A 23,788-nucleotide genomic window follows, 5' to 3' on the forward strand; every position below is an offset into this window, starting at 1 on the left:
TTATGCCTCACATATTAATAAATGTATTCTTGTATCTCTTTCCAACTTCACAGAAGTGCTGAAAGTGTGGATTCATTAATATTCTTGAAGCGTGACAAAATAAAGCCTATTACTGAAACATGCTTTTGCCGTAAAACTGCGGTTAGAATAATAATTAGAAACAACATTGGCTAGCCTTTGGCTCTCTATGCTTTTGCCATAAAACTGCGGTTAGAATAATAATTATAAACAACATTGGCTAGCCTTTGGCTCTCTCAAACAGAAATAACATTTTTATTTCTTCAGATTTCCTGATGAAGGAAAACCGTTATGTGCTTTATGTCCCTCCTATATACTCATGGAGAGACAAAGAAAACAAGAATTTCACATTCACTGAAATGGGTCGGATCTGCTTGTTGGCATATATATCATGCAGGAATTCAAGAATGGCTTTTTGCCTGCTATGTCCTTAGTCTCTTGTTCCAATATGATGTAGTATTTTATTCTCTCCATGTATTTCCTTCAGCAAGGTGAACAGAAGCTTGAACTGGACAGTTATGAAATGTCCTGCCCACAGGAAAAGCTTCTTCCTAACCTCATTAGCAATTGCTTGAGAAATGACCAGGTGCATGACAGTTTATATTTCCCTGCTATTGTTTCTTAGAATAATTGTGGATGTTCTTAGTACATTTCTAAATGGCTGTTCTCAGAGGTGGCTTGAAAAGGTATTTCATTTTTTCAGGTTCAGATGCCTCCATGTTTCATTGAGTATCTCCTTGTTCTTGCACTGTAGATAGGAATTCCCCGGTTTCTTTATTTTATGGCTTGCTGTATTACACATCCCCTGGTTTGTGTCCTTTATCTTTATTTATTTGATTTCTTTATACAAAGAAATGTCCAAATGCATTTTGGGCAGGTGGTCCTAGAACCTCGTGGACTTAAACAGAACACTCAGGCAATACTTCACTTACTTGAGAAAATGAGTTGTTTTCAGTTATTTAAGAAAATAACATGATACTTTCTAACACTGTATACATTTATTATTGTTTTCTTTCTTAGACTTTCTTTTCCTTAAATAGTTTTCAACTCAGTAAGTGGCATGTCTGCTTCTTTTCTTTTTTTTTTTGGCTCTAAATCTGAGAAAGCAAGTGCAGTTAATGGAGAAAGCATCACTACATTTATGATAGTTTTAATAACTGCAGGAAGTTCATTATTTTGATTTGGTTTTTTTAATGCCCTCAATGTTTTCAGTAATATCATATTAGAGATACTGGAGATAAAGAGGGAAGACCAGCAGCCCCATTATACATATTCTGTCCTTCTACTTTTGGTCCTCATTACAAAAAAATATTAAAATGTTTTAAGTGCCTACACTGGATATCTAACACAGTTCTAAAAACTGACAAGTGCAAATTGAAAAGCAAAGTCCTGTTAATACAGAGCTGGAGAGTGTCACTGCACCATTACATATTGAGTCTGGAACACTCTGAGTCTTGTGCAAATCTGAGCAATAGAAGAAATGCCAGTGAGAAGATGCCAGTGAACAAAATGTTCAGTCAATTCAAGGATATCTATTTGACTTTTTTTTTCTTTGCAGACCACAGATGACATCCTGGTGGCCTCAGCTGAATGTCCCAGCGATGATGAGGACATCGATCCCTGTGAGCCAAGCTCAGGTGGGTTAGGTTAGTCAACTTTTTTATTACTTTCTTTTCTTTCATATTTGCATGCTCCAGTCCCCCAGAGTCCCCACTAGCAGGACAGTCCTTTATTCCATAGCAAGGAGAGGTTGAATTTGGGACTTTCTACATGTGGCAGTGGCAGAAGAGAGGGAGAGTTTGCTAGATGTTTCTCAAAGACAACGGATGGGAGCACACAAATCAGAGCAAGTTATACCTTGACCAAGGACCTGAGGCTGGACCAGGAAGGGCATTCTAAGGTCCCTGCAACTATGCTGTCATGATAAAGAAGGTACAACTTCATTTAGGAAAATTATGTTGCAATTATTTGTGCTGTAAGCATTTCCACCAAATAAGTACCATATGTAAAATGTTGTATTATGTCATAGAATCCTAGAATGTCCTGGGTTGGAAGGGACCTTAAAGATCATCTAGTTACAACCCCCCAGCCATGGACGGGGACAGTCTTTTCACTAGACCACGTTGCTCAGAGCCCCATCCAACCTAGCCTTGAACATTCCAGAGATAGAGCATCCACAACTTCTCTGGGCAATCTGTTCCAGTGCCTCACCACCCTCACAGTAAAGATTTTTTTTCCTAATATGTATACCTGCTCTTTTTCGGTTTGAATCCATCCTCCCTTATCCCGTCACTACATGCTCTTGTAAAAAGTCCTTCTTCAGATTTCTTGTAGGCTTCCTTCAGGTACTGGAAGCTGGAGTTGAGTTCATTTTGAATTACTGTTTGTGGTATGAAATATTTGTAGAGATAGATAAAACCTGAAGACAGTCTCAAATTTAAAATTGTTTTATGGGTTTTTTCCAAGCCAAGACTATTCAGAGTGTCTGTTCTAGTTCTGATTAGAAATGAAAAATGTTGACACTCTAGTATTTTCTGTGGAACAAAAACTTTCTAGTGTTTTGGCTGTGTCTTTCCCACTCCCACTGATTAGTGGAGACTTGGTACTAATTCTTCTCTGTGATATAATTTCCCATTTACCTTTATAAAATCATAGAATAGTTTGGGCTGGAAGGGACCTTTACATATCACCTAGGCTGGGTGACATAGTGGAAGGCAGGGACACCTTCCACGAGACCAGGGTGCTCAAAGCCCCATCCAGTCTTGCCTTGAACGCTTCCAGGGATGGGGCGTCCACAATTTCTCTGGGCAAACTGTTCCAGAAGGTTCAATTAAATACCACTATGTTCAATTAAGTACTACAAACATTATCTAAAATTCCAAATGTTTATCAGAGAGGTGGAAAGGCTGCAAAACTTCCTAACAGCTGTCAGAAGAATGATGTTACTTTATAACCTTTAAAAAACATTCCAGATAGTCCCAAGAATTACTCCTGCTTTCTTTGTTGGCTTGGTTTATCTTTATATTTCATGAGTGAACTGCTTGTGATACCATACAGATATATTTCTATTTTTCTTATTCCCTTGAATTCTGTCCTGTTTGGTAGCACACCGATTGCCAATGGTTTTAGGTAATTTGGTAATCTTTGCTACTTGCTATGACACTGAATAGTAAAACAATTAAGATCTCTTTGTTGCACAGTACCATATTTAGTTCAAGTAGAAATCAATTAAATTTGACACTAGTACATTAATGCAAATCACAACTAAGAGCCATCTTAGTACAACACCCAAATCTGGGGCAGGAAATACATGTACATTTAAGACAAATAAAATTTTGCTTCAAATGCAGATGCGTGGATCCTCAAGTTTGAGCCCACATGCAAGAATTATTTCCTTAAATTTAAGTAAAGACAGAGACATTTTTGACTTGTTTCAGTGTTTGATGGACCTGTGGGGTAACACTTGAGCTCTTCCAGGAAACAAGATATTTATAGATTTGACGAGATTACTTTGGGATTGGTTCTTGATGGACCTGTGGGGTAACATTTGAGCTCTTCCAAGGAAACAAGATACTTATAGATTTGACGAGATTACTTTGGGATTGGTTTCTTTTGCTTTCCAGTAAAATGATTTCAGAGTGATTTTCAAAATGTCATGAGATGGAATTATCATTCTTAAAACTGAGCAGCAATGGGTACACTCACCTTACACATATTTATATCTCTCAGGAAGATATTTCACTTGCAGAAATCCCAGGCATCATGATCAAGATATTCAGGATAAGGATTTTTTTTTCTTAAGTTTGAGAATTCATTTCCAGGATATTCTTTTCTGCTTTTTCATTCCCATTTGCAAATTCTTGAGTTTTAACAACTTAGCAACTGTTCTGTCCAGTATGAGTCACTGCAGTAGCTCATATGGCTCTGCCTCATTCATGCCAGGTGCCTCCTTGCATTAGTTTACTCAGGCAGTGCTGTTCAATAGATAAATTGACATTTAATTTTTTGAAATTTTATTTTATAAAGTAACTGTAAATCAGTATATCAGTTACCTAGCACTAAAAATTTTCCCAAATCCTCTGAGAATGCAGCTTTTTTATTTAAGATGTATTTTTATTTTCTCAGTCTTATAGATCTCTAGTGGGTTGACCCTGGCTGGATGCCAGGCACCCACCAATGCCATTCTATCACTCCTCAGCTGGCCAGGGGAGAGAAAATATAGCAAAGGTCTGTGAGTTGAGATAAGGACCAGGAGAGATCACTCACTGAATACCATCACAGGCAAAACAGACTCAACTTGGGGAAATGAAGTTAATTTATTACTAAAAAAATCAGAACAGGATAATGAGAAGCAAAACAAATCTTTAAAACACTGTCCCCCAACCCCTCCCTCCTTCCCAGGCTCTACCTCCTCCTCTACAGTGATGCAGGGAGACAGGGAATGGGGCTCACAGTCAGCTCATCAAACATCGTTTCTGCCACTGCTTAGGGAGAGGAGTCCTTCACTTGCACCAGCATGGGGTCCCTCCCCTAGGAGACAGCCCTCTTTAAACTTTAAGCCTTCCCAGAGGCTACAGTTCTTCATGAACTGTTCTAATATGGGTCCTGTTCCATGGGGTGCAGTCCCCCAGGAACAACCTACTCTAGTGCAGGTCCCCCACAGGATCACAGGTCCTACCAGGAAACCTGATCTAGAGTGGGCTCCTCTCTCCATGGGTCTGTAGACCCCACCAGGAGCCTGCTCCAGCACAGGCTTTCCAGGGGGTCACAGTCTCCTTTCAGTCATCCACCTGCCCCAGCGTGGGCTGCTCCTCCTCAGGCTGCAGGTGGATCTCCACATTCCAATTAGCCTCCATAGATTGCAGGGGCACAGCTGCTTCATCATGGTCTTCACCACAGGCTGCAGGGGAATCTCAGCTCAGGCAGCTGGAGTACCTCCTCCCCCTCCTTCTCCATTGACCTTGGTGTCTGCAGAGCTGTTCCTTTCACATATTCTCACTCCTCTCTCCTCTGGCTGCTACCACATCTATGCAATAACTATTTTCCTTCTTAAATATGTTCTCACAGAGTTGTTACTGCCATCTCTGATTGGCTCAGTCTTGGCCAGCAGTGCATCTGTCTTTGAGCTGCTGGCATAGGCTCTGTTGGACATGGAGGAAGCTTCTCACAGATGCCACCCCTATAGCCCCCACCACTACCAAAGCCTGGCCATGCAAACCCAACACGAGCCTGCTGAAAGCCAGTGGAACTTCAGGACAATTCTCTGTAGTTATTTTGAACTTCAGATCTGAGGCTGCAATACTTGGTAGTCCTGAGCCACGCACAGTTATTTAGCTGGTGGGTGCAGGAATGAAAGGGGTGAAATGAAGCTTTCTGGCAGAAAAAATAGTTTCTGACCACATCTTTGTGTTTAGCTTTCCTGTTTAAGCATAACATTCATCTCTCATCTACACTTCTCTTTTTTTTTATTTGAGAATTACTTTACTGTTTCATTTTTTGGACCCCAACTGCTACTGCTTTTTATAAAAAGTGTGGATTGGCAAAAGAATTATGTTCTGCATAATCCCAATTGTCTGGATCATTTTATCTGTCATTCTTCTCATCAAAATGTCAGTCGTCCTCCCACTCTCAACTTTTAAAAGCTGTTAATTTGCCTCCCTCTTCATCGGCCTTGTCCTTTTCTCATATTTGAAACAACATGAACCAAAAGGGTTACTGAAGTCATAAATTCTAGCATATCTATTTCCCTGTACACTGTTTTAGTCTTAGTCACTTAGCATTATGAATAACCTTTCTCCATGAATAGTCAGGTAGGCACTGCTCCATCTTGGTAATACTGCAGTCTCCTTGTGAATTTGAGCTATTCCCAACAGTAGGTTGGAACTTAAGGGAGAGAGACATAATATTGATAGCAGTGAGGGATTCATGATTTTTTTTTCTTTTCATTTGGGATATGAGAGACAAAGGATGTGTCCCTCCATTTAAATTCTTCCTGTGGTTCAGTTCAGCTCTTTTCCCTTAACCCTTTTCACAAGCCAGAGTTGCTTCTCCACAGCTACTCCTCAACATCTTTCTGTTTCCTAACAACTAATTCTAGAAGCCTGAATATATGATGGTTAGGATCATTCTATGTTATCGCTTCAGAGACTGTAATCTGGGATTCTGATGGTGAGTCAGCAAAGGGATCCACCCCAGGGCAAGAGATAATACTCTCAGAGTTCTGAGGTCAACGTCTTTTCAGCAAAAATACATTCAAAGGATGGCCAAAGCCCATGCAGTTTTATTGACAGACCCATAACTGAACATTTCCATTATGATTTTCCATGATATGGCTATTTCTAACCAAAGTTCACAGCTCAAAGTGAGAGCCTATTCAACAAACAGTTTGAATATGATATGCCTATATATCACAGAAAATACTGCTTATCTAGATTTTACTAATTAGCGAGATTTATTCATAAAATAGGGCTTCTTTTCTAGTGCAAATATGTCGCAGTTTGTAGTGGCTAACAAGTCCCGATCTGCCACCACCAGCTTTGTTTTCTGTGCACCCGTCTTCTAAATAATAAATGAAAAGATGCAATTTGCAACAAATTTTATATGGGACATAAAAACATAAACCAGATTAGGAGCTGCTAAGCAGCAATCCCATCATCTTGTCTGGAACATAAAGTCACAAAAATTATAATTGCAGATTTCATTGTGGTATACAAACTGCTAAATGTGCCGTAATTGGATGAAGTCATAACAAATTTATTAGCATGCAAAACTTAGTCAACATATTTTGTTTGCATTATATTTTGGGTAGTAAGGCAACATGTATTGCTTTCACAGTCTTTCCACATTCCCCTCTCCTACTCTAAATATTAATAACAACATGAAGATTGAGGATGATAATAATATAAAAACCACATCGTTCATGTGTCCTCGACTTCATGTCATAGAGGAAATAATAAAGCTTTTCAATTTTGTAGACAAGTTATGAAAAATGTTAGTGGAAACTTATCCAAAAAAAAGTACCTGGGACAATTTACTGATTTTACGTGAAGAGTTATAAAACTGCAGGTGGACAAATTGCCATTCTGCACGTCAGAACTGCTGTTCCACCCTTTGCTGAGCTCTGTAGAGAGCTCTGATTTCTGCTGTTTCAGTGAGCATTTGTGCTACACAGTTACTCAGGGCTGGTATTTTATTTGCTAGCTGTTATCTAGCCACTTCTGTGACTAGTGAAATGTTCCAAAACGCAGAGTTCCAAACTGGGGCAAGTGAAGTGAAATCACTGAGTTTAATGGCAGGGAAATCTTGACCGGAGAAGAAGACTCACAGTTTTAGGCATGCACACAAATGGTTCTTTTTCTGCAAATTACAGTTTTATCTTTCTCCAGTTAGGGACTTGACAAAGGTTTAAGTTGGAAATTAGGTTGAAAACCTCTCCTGACAGCCCCAACAGCAATGGGATGGATAGAGGTTTTGGCAGTCTTAAAGCCAGAATATATGGTATTCACTGGTCTTGGAAGTTTTAGGAGACAACCTTCAAAGTGAAAGAGGGATCTTGTAGAAACAAGCTTTTTTCAGGTTCAAAGAAGTGTCTTTCCAGCAACAGAACTCCACGAGTTGCAACCAAAGAAAATACATCGTATCTTCATTGATCTGGCTGCTTTTGGGTTCCACTTCTCAGGACATTCTGTAGGTAAATAGGATAAGAATAGTCAGGACAGAGTTCAGTGATGTATACCAACTGGTAACTCTGGTTACCCTTCTTAGCCCTGATTCTTGATTCAGAGGGAGAAATGGCATCAGTTATTTTCCCGTATTATTAATTGAGGACTACTAATAGCATAGATTCATGTGAACTGATCTTTTAGCATGTTTTTAATTTTCCTACATCTTGACCAGGCTCATTGCATTGCAAGAAACAGCTGGTGGCAGTCAGAAATCTCCAAAGCATCAGTTTAGCCAAAAGATAGCGAGCAAGCCACTGTTTATGACTTACAATTTGGTGACTGCTTTGGGGAAGGCTTTGTCTTGTGAGCAGAACAGTGTGGGGCTTTGTATGCAAACTACTTCCTGCACATGTACATCCTCTGCTCTGTTGGATAGATAGAGATGGCTCGAAACCATATGTTCTCAGATGCCTTGTGATGGTTTAGGTTTGGTCCCAGCATTGGTACCTGTTTTTTTAACGGGTAGAGCTGTGACATATGGACTGTGAATGATTTATGCTCATTATGAGAAGTTTTGCTCTTCTTTTCCTGTCACGAATTACTGCACTGTATTCTGGGTGTATCTGGCAGCAAGATAACATTGCAGTAGGAGGTGAAGTGACTCTTTTAATTTATACATCGCTGCAAGTGCCCTATTTAATGCTCTTCGTGGAATTCATTGTGCAAGAAGCTGAAACAAAGAAAAATAAAATTACAGTTAGTTCACAGGGCTACTGTGTTCATTATGGTTCGAGACATAAAGGGAATATTTGTGCCTCAGTCCAATTATCCTGTAGTTCTATATGCATTTCCAGTGCTAGAAAGATCACTGGGTTGTCTTGAGTCAGAGTTTTCAAATGCTTAGATGAAATACATATAGACATCTCTGTATAAGCTACTACAGGGTGAAAATTATGCTTTATTTACAAACTGTCCAAATGTTCACACTTGCCATGTCTATACGTAAAGAAACTGAGGGGATTGAGATGTAGATTAAGTTTTCTATAATTGAAGTTAAAATACTTGTTAAGCTTATTTATTTTTTCTTATAAATCATAAACCCCTCCCCAAGGGAACAGAAAGCAAATGTTGCTTTCTTCCAAATTATTTTATTGTGAACTGAACTACTTCTTTGTCAGCAGGCTGAGGTCTTAGTCTGTCACTGAATTACAAATAAGGCATTTCTCATTTGAATTTAATCAAAAAGATTTTTTTCCTAGATTATCTAAAAAATGAAGCTAAAAATTATGATTGATCCATCGTGCCAACACTGATCTCTACTCTTTGCCAGCCACACCATTGAAACATGGGAATACTGAGTAGAACTGTAGGTTTCTAGCCAGTCCTTAGGATTTTCATACATTCCCAGTGTCAGAAAGAAGCTTATGGATGGATACTGGGGAGCTGGCATTTTTCTTGAACACAATGGTTTTCTATTAGTGTAATAGGAGCAGCTCACTATGCTCTGCGATGGTAAGAAATATTGACATCAGATTGCTATAAATCATACAAAGCTCTCAGTTAACTTGCACAAGACCTTCTCCACTGGTGTATAAATGATGAAGAGTTTTCCTTGCATGTGAACTTTGAGGGTGCATTCTTATTCCACACCTATCCTTGCTAAAGTTGGATGTTCTCACTTCTATAATGTGATTAAGAATTATATAAGAATGGCTGTTGTGGTTTAATAACAGGTGGCAAACATGTAAATACAGGAGTTATTATTTGCATGGCAGTACCTAAAACTTCATGTTTCAGACATACAAAGACAACATGAAAAGACAGTTCTTTATTAAGTGATAGTCACTAGTACTGCTGTTACTTGTTCAGTGGTTTGGAGTTAGATATCTCCACAGCACAGACAAAACCAGATGGTAATGTTTTGAGTAGTTTGAAGAAATATACTCATTTTGTGAACAATTATCCAGGAAAAATGGGCACATTAGTCATTGCTCCTGAAGGAGTGGCCCAAGCAAGAAGGGTCTGTATTCTTCCTTCTTTTAAAGATGTAAAATACCACTAGTGATTCAGTTCTGAAGGTATTTACAGGCAAAGATGAAACACAACATTCTGCTGCACTACTGGGACTCAGACGTGAATGCAGAGCAACAAACCAGGCACTCCATGTCACTCATTCACAAATGGGTGTGGATGATATGTGTCACACCCACAGACTTGAGAGGAGCTCCCTAAATTTTTCAGTGCTTGTCTGGATCATGGACAGTGAGATGTCCACAAATATCATGTCCTTTATTTCAGGTGTAGAAGTGATATATTAATCGATCGGGTTAGGGTTAGGGTTAGGGTTAGGGTTAGGGTTAGGGTTAGGGTTAGGTTAGGGTTTAGGGTTAGGGTTAGGGTTAGGGTTAGGGTTAGGGTTAGGCAAGTGTACATGAGATGATGTGAGTGAGAGGAAGCAAATGGAGAGTAGTATAGAGGTGGAGGAATATGGTCTTGTTTCATTTTGAGGCTATCTGGGGAAAAACATTGCTCTCTTATTTTCTCTCTCCTTCCCCACAAGTACATTCATATGTAGCTTACCTTCCTAATTTTCCCTAGAAGAATTTGCAGGAAAAACTGTTGCTGCCATATGAGCAGTTGCCTAACCTATTCTTTTTTATATTCCCAGACAAAGAACCTGTCTTACAGATAAGATAGTACATAGACCTTAAAGAATTAATTGTCTGTGAATGCCGTGGCTTTATCAGACATCAAAAAAATGAAATTAGATCTATGTCCATGCTGTCTTAAACAAAGCAGTCCTGGTTTTCAAGACCGGTATTCAAGATTTTTAATAATACTACTAATTAAGCCCCAGTTTCTGTGTATCTAGCATTAATATGGGAAAATAGGTTCTAGGCAGTCCTAAATCTTTTGCAATTCTTTGTTGTTAGCAACAGAAATAAAGATATGTATGCTTTGAAAGCCTTCACTATGAGATATTTCCACCATTTTCAAAAAAGGTGTAGATTTTTTTCATGTGGAACCAAAGACTCACTTAACTGAAGAGCAGGCTGTAAAATACATCAGATTTTCTGAAATCAATTAAATAAGGCTAAATAAATATTATGTGAATGCTGGAGACATTTTCCACAGGTGGACTTCACACTCTTGAGATTGGTTGAAAAATGCAGAAAATAAGTAAATTAGTAATTGTAAAACTGAGGTTTTCAGAAACAGTTTAATAATTTGCTGACTTGACTGAGACTTTTCTTCTGATTAAATAAGGAATTTTGGAAAGGCAGAAGATTTACTTGCACAAGGGTAAAATGAAAAGATAATTGAATCTGGAACAGATTCCATTAATTTTCATGTCAATCTGCTTAAAAATCCTAAATTAAAGTATGTAATCCTAAAACCTGGACTTTTAAATCGAGCTGAAACTTAGAATCCAGACTGAACATATATTGTTGAATAAATAAATGAGTTGTTCTGGTTTGTTTGAAATTAGATGACGTCCTACTGGTGCCTTGATTGATGTAGCATCATTGTTTTCCTTGAGCTACACTTTATTCTGGTTTGATTTGCTACATCTAGTGCATATATTTTCTTGCATACACTATTGTGGACACTAGCAATACTGAAATTCTTTCTCATCACTTTGTGATGCATATGCATTGGATTTCACCTTTTTGTGGAATAAAACCACTTTTCCTCAGGACTATTTATCGTCCTTGTTTTGATGAACATGGTAGAAGAAAGACAATATTTTGCAAACATATGGAAAGGTTTACAGCCAAATACTGGCCTGAATTAACATCGTATTGCTCAATTTCTATGCCAAGGCTTTCTCAGATCAAATTTGAACAATGTGATGTTAAATCAGGTCCTTAAAATTCTATAGGAAATTTACCCCCACTGCTATTTGGAGGAAGGACCAGCCAGAAAGGTGGAAATCTGGGTATCCATCCCTAGCAAACAGGGAATATGCAGTTTTGCTGAGGCAGTGGGAAGCTGACTGTACTGCATGCAGGATGCAGGGCAGAGGCCAGGGCTTTGCCTGAGCTGAGTGACACAGGACACTGTCTGTTCCAGCACTCTTTTGCAGATCAGTTTTTCTGCATTCAGACAAGGGAATTGCAAACAGTCTATTGTGCTTCCAGCTAACCATTTCCAATAACTGATAAATTCCATTAATATGGTGTTATCAAGTAGTTGGTGTATGCCAGCTGCAGCTTATCAAGTAGTAACCATGCTAATGCTGACCCTGCTGCCAAAGGAGATAAGGGCAAGTGGTAAACTTTTTGCTGGTGTTTTCTGGGGATCAGATTCAGTGTGAATTCTCATTACCTTCTGCATATCTAGTACTAAGACTGTTGCTACTAAATTTCAACCACTTGCTAACACCTAAATTAAACCTCTGCAGAAACACTCAGGTATTTCGGTGTGTGACTAGTCATTTGACAGCCTGTGAAGTAGCAGGTGAATGCTGACAAGTTTGAGAACTAGATATTCTCTAAGGATATTGCTCATAAATGGAAGAAGGAAAAATTCAAGGTAAAAGTAACCTATAATGACGATGCATGTACCTGAAATAGTCTAACCTTAGGCTATCTCCTTCTAACTATATAAAGACCTGAATGAAACCATGTTCTACTGTGTTGACATCCTATTCTGGCCCATAGATTTGAAAAACAGCATTTCTCCTGAGATTAAGAGCTATGGTCTTGTTCTGGGACTTTGATGGTTTAAATGTAAGCTGGCTTAAACAGTAGATTCAGATCTAGATCCAGCACATGTTGTGAACATACCCTTTAAAAAGTGACAGAAAAGGAATAAATGAAAGATGAAAGCACAGAATTATATTCTAAAATAAAACAAAGTTTTATAGATATCTGAAAGTTTTTTCCTTATCTTAACATCAGAGGCACTGGATTATAGAGTATGATGAGAGAAGCAAAGAAAAACAAAGCGGTCTGATTAATTTTAATAATTTTATCAGGAGGAAAAGAACATTAATTACATCAAATGTAATTTATATCAATTCTGAATTCCATTTGTCTTTCTCTTCCCTCCCCCAGAGAAGCATGTAAGGTCCTGGCAGTAATATGATTCAGGCTGAACAAGTGTGGCTGTATCAGCTAGTTGTATCCGAGCCTTTGGTGAGCGGGTGTAGTTCAGTATTTATAGCAGTCACATTTCCAGTGTGTGTGCATGTATATTCTGGATATCTTGAAAGCCTGGCCCCTTCTTTTCCCAGGCACATTATCAGCTTTGTCAGTAATGGATCTGACTTGATGACAGTATTTGGAACAAATTGAATGCAGTGTGCTTTCAGCTCCAACATTCAAGCCTTATATATAATGTTTGTGGCACAGACATTTATCTCTTCATGTAGTAGCTGCTTAGTGAAGGAAGACAGTCAGGGAATCACCCACAGTTGCGAAGATGAATGTGGGTGTCTCCACCTCCAGCTCATTTCATTAGCAAGAATCATTCCTTGCTCTGCAGGCCAAGCCATCAGATTCCTCACTCTCCGCAACTACATTTTGGTGTTTTCCAGATGAAAACTGGTTCTTAGTTTAGGTGGTTTGGAATTTTTGCCTTTTTCTTTAATGAGATGACAATGATAAGAATAACAAAGAATGAAACCTTGATCTTGTGAAGCTCATAGCAAAACTTTTCCTAAGGTCAATGGGGCCCAAATGTCACCGTTCCTAAAACTGTAAGGTTGTGGTACAATGAAGCCAATCTTACAGTTAGCTGCTACCAAAAATTTATGTTTCTGGTGTCCCTGCTCTTTTGTTGGTTGAACACTGGTATTCATTTGAGCCTCCAGGGAGCTAGGGCTGCAGGCAACTTGCTGAGCAAATGATACTGGTTTGGCTGTCTGAACTGGTTGGCTGTAATTGCAGCAGCTTAGGACTGTCTTGAAAACATGCTATCAGTAGTGTAATATACTGTAATATTTCTTATGTTATCTTATTTGCAAAAACATTTATTTCTCTTCCCATTTAGGAATACTTCAATTTAAAATGTAGGCAACCTACTGACTGCTGATTGGTCAAAATTTCTGAAATAAAGTAACAAATTACCAAGGATTTATCAGAACATGCACAAAACCAAGAAAATTACATCATGTAGAAAATAAAGAAGCAGATATGCAAAGGTGAATGACAAATGTAGAAGTGGGGAGAGGTAGGACACCTTAAGTGGTAAAAGGAGGAAGAATCTTTGTTTGGAGGGAAGGAATACTAAAAGAGGAGCAGTGCAACTTAAAATGTTAGGATATAAAAGGTAAGAGCACAGGGGTGAAAACTGCTAAAAACATAAAGTGATATAGTGGTTTACATTTTCCATTTTGGCTAAAATTAAGTGTAGTTTTGTGGAAAATGTTTTCACAAAAGCTTCTTATAAAACTGTGAGAAATATTCCCCTCAGCTCTGCAGGGCATATTAATTTATAAACCCCATTGATTTGGTATGCTCTATCAATTGGCACTGTGCTACCAACTAACCTATCTCCTTTTAGACTTATGTTGACATTTTAAAAGGTTGAGAAAACAACCTTCCACCTTTCAGCCACAGGGGAGAAAGAAGTTACTTGCAAAACCTGAAGTCCCAAGCAGCTGGTAGGATTTGTAAATGATTTGAAGTCAATATATGACAAATCGTTGCACTTGGAAATAAGCACTCTATTCTGTGTGGAGGGAATGTTTCACTTCTTAGCAAAACAACCTTTTTATCTGTGGATGGTGTTCCGCTGCAAGACTATTTTTATAACTAGCTGAGTTAGTTAATGTCACTTTGGAGGTATTTTAATGCATATCTTTCCTTCTGAGAACCTTCAAAATCTCCATTTCTAGGAGGTGGAGAACCTGGGTTTGCACTCCAAAGAGAAGAACAGCTACCTTAATAATTTTCCTTTAAACACTTTCTTTGAAAGTAGGTTATTGTCCCGTTCCCTCAAACCCAGTAAGCATCTGACAGATCTCTTAGTACAAATACAATGGCATGAGTTTGGGATGGCAAATGTGGCTACCATGTTCATAACCACCACACCTCTTCACCACATCCCAGTGTGTTCTGTGTGCAGGTCTCAGCTCCTGTTCTCATTGAATCATGATGCCATTATGATCATGGAGCACAGAGTGTCTGTTCAGCAGTACAGCTAGTTTTGTGGTACCTCCCTCATGTGGATTAGATCCTGGCTTTGGAAAAAGACTATTCCAAGTTTGTCCCTGAGCTGTAACAGCCATGTGTGGAACCACCTCATATTGCTTCAGTCCCATGGCAGCTCAGTCATTGATGGACATCCCCTGAGGAGCTGGTTCTTGCCTCTCGTCTAGAACCAGTTGAAGCTGTGTAGGAAGGGAGCAGACTGAGATACCTTTGTATTCAGACCAGGGTGGGTTTGAGCTTAGTCTCTTGCACAAGTTTACAGCAGATCCTCATTCTGGTTTTGAAACTGGGCTGCATCTGTCCCACCAGTTCTGCAGAGGAAGCACTGGGGTTTGTTTTTCATATGTATTTGTTGTAATGAGATGTTGAAATTGGAGTGAGCTCAGAAACCAGTTCACCAGAATCCAACAATGCTACAGAAAATCGACCACAAACAGGTCTACAATGATCGCACACAGAGTGAAAATTAATATGTGTCCTATAAATGATTGCCTTCATGCCTATTTCAAATGCAGTAGTTAAACATTTCTGTCTTGTGAGTAATTTCCTATCCACAGTTTGTGGGAAGGAATAAATGTAAAGAAAACAGGTTTGGGGTCCTTTTCTTGGTCTTTTGTTTTGTTTTGAAGTCTGCTAATTTCAATTCACAAACACCATGGGAGTCAGCTATTCCAATTTTCTTTTCACAGTATTAATGAAAACTGGGCACTGAAAATAGTCAGACTTTTCCCTCTAAATTTTAAACTACTTAGAAATACAGTCAAGAATAATAACTTTCTAATCCATTTTTACACAGTGTAAAACTCTGCTCAATTGCTATTATTTCGTGCAAAGGTTTTTGTAAGTGGTGGAAAAGGCTTTTAAAAATCAGTCTCTTCTAAGCTGGTCTTTGAGGCTCTCCAAAAGGGCTGGTTGTATGCTATTGAGAGGAAGAGCTGTACATCAGAGAAGTTGTTTTAAGATGGGATCACTGTACCACAAGGATGATTTTTATTTCCTCTCCCTATTATGCAAGGTCTGAGCATATTTACTGTCTTGATGATTTTGTCTTGTTCTTAATCAAAGCATTTTCAATTTACTGCTTTAATAAATAGATGGTTTCAGGATTTTTTTTTTAGATTACTTTCTATTTTTAAAAAGCTGAGTAATTTTTTATGACATTTAATCTTAACATTCACCTATAAGATATTTCACTTCTCATTTACAGTAAGAAACTTTGTCCAGGATGAAGTTGGTATCTTTTTCATGCTGCAGACACTTAACAGTGACTGCAACTGAGTAGCAGACAAGGTTACCCATACCATACCAACCTCTGTTGCTCTGCCAGAAGCCAGTGACTCTGCCTGATGCAGCTGCCAAGATGCTGGGAAGAAAACTGCATCATGTTTTTCTTCAAGAGATAGGAAGCAAAGAGCATGATTTCTGTAACCTTACACAATCTTTACTTGCTTTCCATTGAGATCATCTCCTGTCCTTTGCAATAGTTCCTGTCTTTGGGGAGAAAAAACCTGGGTGAACTCCCCTTGGGTACCCCAGCCTCAGTCAAAGGTCCTGCTTAAATAGAAGACAGCTGTTTCAGCAATGTTATGGATTTCAGAAGAATTGTAGGCCGACCTTTTTCCAGTGGCCCTTTCGTCCCTGTCTCAGAATAGGACATTTGCTTTAATGTATATTCCATTAGCTCTTCCTACCTAAAATGCTCACAGACAAACCCATGTGCTTTGTAAAACTTTCCTCTTATGTCCTCCTCCTTCATTTGTCTTGAGAGGCCTGCTAGGTTAAAAGCATATTTTAATGTAAATAGAAGAAAAATAGCAAGAATTCCTTTTCATTGCTGAACTGCTCCTTTTACAGAAGTCCAAACACATGTAACAACAGATGCTTTGAAATGTTGTGAGTTTAAATAACATTAATGTAGTCATTGAATATTTCTCAGACAGATGGGATAAATGAGATAATTGTGAAATCATTCTTAAAATAAAAGGAAGCCATCAGGTGAAAGGCGGGAGTTTAGGTAACGTTGAAAAATATACCTTAAATGTTTTTTTAGGTTGCAATGCTAGAAGAATGTTTTCTTCTGAGCAAGCTGTTAAGTGTCACTTAGTAGTCATTCATTGTAAAATTAGTTGATGGTATTTGGCCCAAATGTCTGTATGTTAAAGAGAAGGAGCAGCTGTTGGTCCATCAGGTATTGACAGAGTGTATTCAGTTGCTTCTATTATTTCTCGGTCAGAAATTAATTTCCTGAAATCACATACAGTAAGATAAGACTTTGTCTCATTTTCATGCACTATGGAAATACTCCAGAGGCTTTGTTCTGCAACAATGCATTGTCTCTTGTAAAACAATAAATGACACCCTATGTGTAAAAGGATTTTGATTTTCTGCAATAGCTACAATGAAGAAACAGGATCTAAACCAGTCACTGACTATTTTGGAACAGACCACCTTTCTTAGTAGGGTGGCATCTACTCCGAAATGATAAAATGTCTTAGAACCTTCTGAAGCGAAACTTCAAGTTCTCCTGTGTAGTCATAGAAAATACCAATTATACCAACTCACAACTAAGACCTTTTGGGGGGGAAGTTAAAAAACTATTTGATACAAATGACAGGGTTTTTTGAGTCTTACAGTAGTGCCTTTGTTCTTTCAGCCAAATAAAATGTCACCTTCTTTAAACCTTTTCAGGGTAAGTGCCAGGAAGTGGTGTTTCAGCAGTAAGAACACAAATCACCAGTAAATAAATGATGAGTAATACCAGGGCAGGGAAGGAACTTATTCCTTTTAGGGGTTTGTGGCTTTTTTGCGATGTTTTATTATTCATAGGCCAATTGTAGATGTCTGTTGCTGGTGGCTGCTTTCAATTCTGGCTGTCGAAACTTGTTGCATTTTTTTGCCCAGTGTTGATAGTTTGGCTTTCATTACCTTTAATGTTGCATCCTTTAAATCCTCATCCTCATATTACCTCTTTGCAGTACAATAAAAAGTGAGTACGAGGCATAGCATGCTTTTGTGGACTTCGAGCACGACACTTATCTAATACAGTTCAGTAAAATGCTACCTCTAGGCAAGGCCTGATAATTATGAATATATTATGAATATATTGTAAAACTAGTGTTAATAATACTCTTAGTTAACATTTATATTTTACTGATTGCATTTTTAGCCATGCATAATGATTTAAAATGCAAGTTCTATTAGCCAGCCTGGATGCTTAATGAGAGTGTTCTGCACCGCTCAGTGAGAAACCCTGGTTCACTCATTGCTCTTTGCTTGGTCTCCTGAGCTCAGCCAAGGCTGGCAATGCTGAGCACACACAGCCTCTCAGAAGTTTGGAAATGCTGGTATAATCAGGGAAATATTGCATACAACCCAGGTCACTTAATTTTTGTCCACAACACTTGCAAAGTTACAGAAGATCCATCTCAGCTATTGCCACTTAAAGTGATTTTATACAAAGATCTGCCTTTCCTCCTGATGCAAAATGCAATAAAGAAAGGAGATCATGAGAAACGCCTAAGCACTGTGTGTGCTGTGAACATTTAACCTAGAAATTCCTCCTGGAATTAGGGTTTCTTTCCACATGGCTGTGCAAGGGGACAAAATGTGCTAGACAACACAATAGTTCTTATCAAGATTTTACAGTGTGTAGACATAGGTCAGTTCAGTTCATATCACAACTGAAAAGACCGGAGTCTGACCTGAGAGGTGGTTTCTTAGGAGGCTGAGTACTTGCTCTGTGCAGTTTGAGAGGGTTTGGGGGGCATAAAGCATTGCTTGAAGGAATGTCTAATAATGGCATCAATGATGAAAAGAGAGAATGGGAGAAGTTGAGTGAAAAAGTGCTCTAAAGTGTAGCCATATTCAAGGAGGATTCTGAATTAGAAAAGAGAAGGTATAGGTGGATAGCTTTGTAAAAGTAATAAAAGTAGCTGTAATTCATTTGAAAAAAAAAAAGAAGAAAATATGAGAAGAAAAGGAGAAACTGAGAAGCTTGCTGAGGGAAGTGTAAAAGAGAGCTGAGGATGCCATATTTGTAGCCAATTTACTGGCTGCTATCAGCCGTTCTGATTTTTCCCCCATTCTTTTTGGTAGTCTGTCTTATCATCACTGTCTTCTCAGTAAGTACTACACTGTCACTGTTTGATCCTTACAGAAGGAGAGAAAGAGAGAGGCAGGGAGGGGAAGAGGGGAATCCTTTCCTCCAAGATGTTCGTGTTCTTGCATTTAAATCATGGCAGGCCTGTTATTTCAGGTTATTTAGGCATTCTTTACTTAATAACACATTTGGACAAATTACACCTTTGAAGACTAAAATGAAGGCCTTTGAAGGCCTGTTTGCTTGTGCTGACAGACATGAAAATTGAATGGGCTGCAAACCTGTCTGTTTTCGGACCAGTAGAGTAGGGTACGTTGATAGGCAGTCCTGACCTGGTGACTGCAATTAGAAAGATGCATGTTTGTAGTGGGTAGATATGACTAACTCCTCAATGTGTAAACTCAATAATAACCTCTCCCTTATTTCATTATCTACCTACAGCAAATCCTACCAGGGCAGGAGGAGGAAGGGAGTACCCTGGCTCGTCCGAGGTGATTCGTGAATCCAGCAGCACAACAGGCATGGTGGTTGGGATCGTGGCAGCAGCAGCGCTGTGTATCCTCATTCTCCTGTATGCTATGTACAAGTACAGGAATCGAGACGAAGGATCGTATCATGTAGATGAGAGTCGAAACTACATCAGTAACTCAGCACAATCCAATGGGGCTGTGATCAAGGAGAAACAGCCCAACAGCGCTAAAAGTTCCAACAAAAACAAGAAAAATAAGGATAAGGAGTACTATGTCTGATCTCAACATCTAAAAGAACGCTTGTATAGAAATAGTCTTCATTTTATCTGAGACATAATACAAACTTATTTACTTTACTTTTTATGAAGCACATTCAAAAACAAACAAACAAAAAAGACAGGGAATGCAATCAGAAAGGAAAGACTGTTTTTAAAAACAAGCATTTCATGCTCTTGTTTTTCAGAAACAGGAGCTGATAAATTCCCTAATATCCACAGTGTTTTCATTTACTCTGCCTGTCTTTATGTTGCTGGAACATTTCTGAAAGACAATGATGACACCACGCATTCATAAAGCAAGGAGTATTACTACAACATCAAGGCACAATATGAAACAAAACAAAATTAAAAAACAAAACAGGAAAAAAAAAGAAAAAAGAAGCTACCTATGATTCTGGATTTAGCCAAAGTGCTAGCGCTTTCTTGAGAAGTAAGTTAGTCTTATTGTCAGAGAAGACTGTCATTATATATGGTGACTCAACAAGCAAACATAAAGAGTTTGCCGTCTGGTGCAGTGAAGCAGTGATTGGAAACTTGCATTTGAAACAAAGTGCTGGCTTGTCTGAAGACTTACGTAGAAATACTTTCAAAAAGCCCCTTTCTGGTTGTGAGGAAAATAGAATGGAGGCCTTATTTTCAAAAAACAAAAACAAAAATCTGGAATATAAGGCACATTTCCACAAAAAAAAAAAAAAGAAAAAAAAAAGGAAAAAAACAAACAAGAGGGCATAGATGCAATCATTGGGAAATTTTCATGCACGCTTAATATGTTACTACATATGTTTATATAAAAACACATCTATATGTGCTTTCTGGACTGTGATAAGTGATGTTTTATAGCCTGTTGTATAGAAAATGCAAACTATATCTGCTCTTCAGCCATTTTTGGTAAACTCAATGTTATAAGTGTTGCTAGGTATAGAGAGTTTTATGACATCTGGAGCAACAGACATACTTCAGTTTTTTTGCAGCCATTATAAATTGTCCCAGCATTTTTCCCCTTTCTTTTTCCTTTTTAATTTACAGTGTAGTGGTTATACTAAGGGGGATGTGTATGAATGTATATAAGAGTCAGCTAATTTTTTTCTTACCTGTACAGCCTCTATTATGTTGCAATTAAGTTTCAGTAGTTTGTATGAAAGAAGTGGACTAGAAAGCAAAATATATCTCTACTGTAATTTGTCTTCTCCCTCCTATCCCCATCTCTTGCTCCTGATATGCATCAATGAAGTTGATCAGAATGGCCAATTTTCCTAGAAATACACATTCATTGATTAGGTAAATATTTAGTGATTTAAACTGGCCTTTGGCTTCCAGTCAAAGCTTCACTATTGAAGAGCATGGTTTGCCTTACAGAAACCTTGTTCTTAGAAATTTTGAGAATGACGAGTTTCTTGAGAATCTTAGAAAGTATCACATAGTGTTTATCTGGCATTCAGTTATATGAACGACAGCTACTACAGCACTGGGTGGTAAAAGGTCTAACATACCTATTTTAATTATCCAGGCTGATTCTACTGCAGAATTTATCCCTTTCTCCAAAAAGGAAATAATCTTGAGGTGCACGATAGTATTTTTCAATGGTGGGCATTTTGACATATGAAAAAGTATTTTTAGCTAAGTTGATTGTGTAGTATTGCAAGACATCATAACCAGACAAATATAAGTTCATCATGTTTTAAAGTGACACAGCTTTTCTTGCATATATAAAACATTAATGCATTTTAGTTAAACATATTAAATATAATGCTGTAATTTACATGTTAAGTTTGGGGGTTTTTCTAGTATTATTTCATTAGTTTCACAGCAATAAATCATACTGTAACATTTTATTTACACGGAAGCTCAAAGGGAATGCATTAGACAGAAAGAGGGTAGTTGAATAGAAATCAACCAAATCATCAGAAGGCCTGCTGGGAGGGATATAGATATTCACACTTTACAGACAGGAAGGAGGAATTTAAAATTAGCTTTAAACAGCAGACACAAAACATTTTGTTGTGTGTTATTCACTGCAGCTGATGAAAAAAAGTTGGAAACTGGTACAGCTATCTATCTGGGAGTCAGAGCACTTTAAAAATACATGTAGCTGACATGAAAACACCTCTCCTGAAGGTTGCCAATCACATCAAGGTGTGTCATGTTGCATTTGTGAAACAATTTTTTGTTTTCATTAGCATTTACACAAAAACGAGTACAGGTTCACAAAATCCATCTGGTGTTCATTTCTTAGATTGTTGTTCACCTGTGGCATTCATAATTTCTCCCACCTTTACAAGACAGCTGTACTCAGGGAATGGCAGGGACAAGTATACTGGAGGTCATTGCTGGAAGCAAGAGACTTCAGCTGGAGGGGGGAAAGAAGCTGAAAGCCAGGTGGTGTTCACATTTCAGTGCTCGAAGATACATAGAAGAACAAGAATAATCTGTTGACAGGAGACTGGACACGACAGAATATGGTTTGGGCGAGATGAAACGGTCTTTTCTGCTTGGTATTGATTGCATTAATGAAATAACACTGTCAGGCCAACTTCCAGGCAGTTTGATAGATCAATCTTTAACTAAATCCATACATCAAGGAAAAAAGATCTGCTACTACTATAATAAGCAAACACAATTTTTAACACTGTTTCTGAAGGTTCTCCTTTTTCCTCTTTAATTTCATAGTTTAACAAAAAACAAATATGGATGTATCAGAAGTGCCAGCAAGTGGATTTAAAATTCATTTTTGTTTAAAAACAGCAGCAACAGCAAACAAACAGACATAAACCAACTACCTAACATAAAATTGGATCCTTTCTCTATAATAACCTAATTTGTTTGACTGAGACGGCTTCATTTCTATGACTGTATTGTGTTGCCTTTTTTAACAAAACACTAAATAACGTGTGAAACTTTCAACCCTAAGACATCAAAAAGAGGCCCAATGCCCCTAACCTTATAGTGCTTTCTGTGATAGATATTTACAATTTTTTTATTTGTTGCAAGGCCAATTTATTCATTATTGGAAATGCTAAGCAAGTGGAATTTACTGTTTTGTTAATAAAAATGTTTCTTAATACAAATGACGGCTCATTTCTTCTCTTGCTCTTAGATCGGGAGTACCTGTTCATCTTGAAGCTGTGAAAAAAATTGATAAATTGGTATGAAGTTACAGACATTCATGTCAGGAAAAAGCAACCTCAGACTCTTTGTACACTTGAGTGAAACCTTTTACAAGTCTTGCATTCAACTGTCCCAGTTAGAAAAGTATGAGTGACATCAGTACATTGTTTGGTTTTGCATAGACTTGCTGAATTCATAATTTTCTAGCTCTTTTTTTAATCAAGAAATTAAAACTCAATGTTCTCCTTCTCCTGTGTATGAAAAAATAATTCCCTTCCTTTTCCACCACTTTTTGATATCTGTGGTTGAAATAAGGTGGAAGAAGGTAAGGTAATGGGATGAAAAGTTAAGACTGAAAATATTTCCTCTTGTCTAGAAGATGGTTTATAAATTAATGGGAAAATGAACGTATTTCAGGTCCTTAAAAACATTCCTGGATAATAATTACAAAATTTCAACCGAAGCTAATCCATTACATAAGTACTTTCCTATTTAGCATGGCATTTAAATTCATGGGTAACTTCAAGCAAACTTCTAATCCTATTGATTTAAGCAAGTGTCTAAAGTTGCCTAAATGTTTTGCTGAATGGGGATGGATTTAAGCTTTCGGATCTGAACTCCAAATAGACTTTAACTATGTATCTTCTTAAATCACATCAGTAGCTTTTTGACTTCGATGAGATTTATTCATCTGCTTAATTACATATAGACTGAAGTATTTTAGATAATTTAAGTTCAGGAATATCTAGAGAAAACAGCCCCTATCTTCCATTGGTATAAAACAGTTTAAAAGTTCTAAATTGCTTTATGCTGGGATTAGGTCATGTGTGTGTGTGTGTGTGTGCTTAAATAAATACTGAACATTCCATTTAGGAAAATGCTTTATACACATTTAAAGAAACTGTAACAGTAGCGATTTTTGTTCTGCTACTACTACTACCAAAAAAAAAACCCAAACAAAAAATCAATCCACATTTAATTATAAACTTTCTGA

At 37.9% G+C, this 23,788-nt stretch overlaps 1 long non-coding RNA gene across 1 annotated transcript; it reads left to right on the forward strand.

The window, feature by feature from the left end:
- Window positions 1–1,570: 1,570 nt before the first annotated feature.
- LOC103809542 lies at window positions 1,571–22,754 on the forward strand. The gene is made up of 2 exons (XR_624796.1): window positions 1,571–1,664; window positions 19,383–22,754. It is a non-coding gene; the product is annotated as an uncharacterized LOC103809542 (long non-coding RNA).
- Window positions 22,755–23,788: the final 1,034 nt, after the last annotated feature.

The sequence above is a fragment of the Acanthisitta chloris genome, unplaced genomic scaffold, assembly GCF_000695815.1.
Source record: "Acanthisitta chloris isolate BGI_N310 unplaced genomic scaffold, ASM69581v1 scaffold4489, whole genome shotgun sequence".
Taxonomy (NCBI): Eukaryota; Metazoa; Chordata; class Aves; order Passeriformes; family Acanthisittidae; genus Acanthisitta; species Acanthisitta chloris.